Source organism: Athene cunicularia (assembly GCF_003259725.1).
Source record: "Athene cunicularia isolate RWA chromosome Z unlocalized genomic scaffold, athCun1 chrZ_part1, whole genome shotgun sequence".
NCBI classification, from domain to species: domain Eukaryota; kingdom Metazoa; phylum Chordata; class Aves; order Strigiformes; family Strigidae; genus Athene; species Athene cunicularia.
Genome location: NW_020799142.1, coordinates 34864516 through 34866833, shown reverse-complemented (window position 1 = coordinate 34866833; position 2318 = coordinate 34864516). Strand labels below are relative to the sequence as shown.

At 56.2% G+C, this 2318-nt stretch overlaps 1 long non-coding RNA gene across 1 annotated transcript in view; it reads left to right on the top strand.

Annotated features, from left to right (window-relative positions):
- LOC113489723 overlaps positions 1 to 2311 on the top strand; it is a 9931-nt gene extending 7620 nt beyond the window's left edge. The window contains exon 3 of the long non-coding RNA XR_003400086.1: positions 1648 to 2311. This is a non-coding gene — a long non-coding RNA (uncharacterized LOC113489723). The remainder of the gene's footprint in view (positions 1 to 1647) is intronic.
- The last annotated feature ends 7 nt before the right edge of the window (positions 2312 to 2318 follow it).

Below are 2318 nucleotides of genomic sequence, written 5' to 3'. Positions count from 1 at the left end.
GCAAGAAATCCTTCAGCACGTTGATGTAATAAAAAATTTTTCTTTGACCAAGAATAGCGTTCGGATCGGGCAGCTGATGCATTACGACTATTCCAGCCACAAGTACGTTTTCTCTATCAGCAATAACTTCCGATCGCTGCTTCCCGACGTGTCGCCCATCCTGAACAAGCATTACAACATCTGCGCCGTGGTTGGAAACAGCGGGATCCTGACCGGGAGTCAGTGCGGGCAAGAAATAGATAAATCTGATTTTGTTTTTCGTTGCAATTTTGCTCCAACCGAGGCTTTCCAAAAAGATGTTGGAAAGAAAACCAATCTTACGACCTTCAACCCCAGCATCCTGGAAAAGTATTACAACAACCTTCTGACCATTCAGGATCGCAACAACTTCTTCTTAAGCCTGAAAAAGCTCGACGGGGCCATCCTTTGGATCCCCGCTTTTTTCTTCCACACGTCAGCGACGGTCACGAGAACGCTGGTTGACTTCTTTGTTGAGCACAGAGGGCAACTGAAGGTCCAGCTGGCTTGGCCAGGAAACATCATGCAGCATGTTAACAGGTGTGTGTCTCTGCCTGGCGTTTAGCTTGCCCAAACACGTCTCTGTACAAACACAACTGGTTTTCCTGTTTGTGCCTGACCTGGTAGGCACCGTCTAGTGAGTCAGGACCCGAGCCTGCTCGGCCTTAGAGCAAACGCAGCTTTGGTACGGCCTCAGCGAGTCCTTCGGGTGGTTCCTCACAGGTGTGGGCCCGGCGCGGAGGAGCAGGGGGTTGTTTGCCCGGGGGCCCGTCCTGGGCCAGGGATCTGCCTCTGCTGCGGAGCCCGGAGGAGCGCGGGGCAGCCGAGGGAGGCACGGCGGGAGCAGAGCACCGTGTCTGGAGCGCGTGCTCTTCCCAGCCCGCTCACGGGAGCTGCCGCCTGCTCCGAGGAAAACTGCAGCACCGCAAAGCAGGATGAGGCTGCCTCTCTTTAGCGAGTGCGAGCGGAGCCAGGGGATCGTACCTGGCTGGGTAAGGCACTACGTCTCCTGGCCAAAACCCAGAGCCGTTCAGAGGGGGACACAAGAGACTGGGGGTCAGGGTGCTGCCAGGGGCGTTCTGCGCTCCCGCTCCTCACAGACCGGCCCGAGGAGAAGCCCTTGCCACGCCCAGGCTCTCAGCACCATCTCTGAGCAGTAACATTATTTTTTCCTTACAGCAAACCTGTGGCATTCCTCTCCCCCGCTCCAGACTAACAAGTCTCTATGTTTTTTCGCAGGTACTGGAAGAACAAACACTTGTCACCCAAGCGGCTGAGCACAGGTATTCTCATGTACACCCTTGCTTCTGCCATATGTGAAGAGATCCACTTGTACGGATTCTGGCCCTTCGGGTTCGACCCCAACACGAGGGAGGACCTCCCGTACCACTACTATGATAAGAAGGGAACCAAGTTCACGACCAAGTGGCAGGAGTCCCACCAGCTGCCTGCAGAGTTCCAGCTGCTCTACAGCAGCGGTTTGAGCGAAGATGTGCCGCGCTCAGGAACAACCGGCCGAGGCCCCCGGACACATCAGAAGTGCCGCCCTCCCCTCGGGGAGAGGCTGGACGCTGCGGCTCTGAGCGTGTCCCACCGCCCAGCGACACGGCCGGGGCCAACACCCCGGAGCCTGGCCCCAGGCTGAGCACCCCCACTGCGAAAAGGGCTCCTGGAGACACACGGGTGGAAATATGTCTGTCTGGGCTAACGAATGTTTCCTGGTGACTACTGGTTACGCCACGTAAACGCCGTGCAGCAGCCGAGCAGGGTCTGCCAGTGCCATTCCCCCTTGGATCCAGCAGCCAAAAGTTGTATAGAGCACACCAGGCCCCCCTTTCACACCAATATAATGATAATAATTCACATTTCTTTAATGCGCTGATTAAAAATGATCGCTCCCTACATGAAATTGATAAAATGCCTCTTAAAGAAAATAATCTGGCGTTAACCACAAGCCAAGAGGCATCAGCCAGGGTTGGGGGTCACCCCTGGCCCCTGCTGGGCTCTTGGCCACGGGACACACCTTCAACATGCCCCTCGGTGACCGGCCGAGCCGCCCGCCTGCCTTCCTGGGTACGTACAGCTCGAAACACCATCAGAAATGATTAATTACTGCATGTCATAACAACTAGCGCAGATCTCCCTGCAATTTCTCATCTTTCTGTTTCTTGGGCACAAAAAATCCGTGTGCTCCGGCACTCGGACGAGGGTTCCCGCAGGTCGGGGCTGGTGCTGCCCGGTTGCTCACAGTCCTGGCGTCCAGGGGGTGCAATCCTGCACCCCTCGGTGACAGGCCTGGC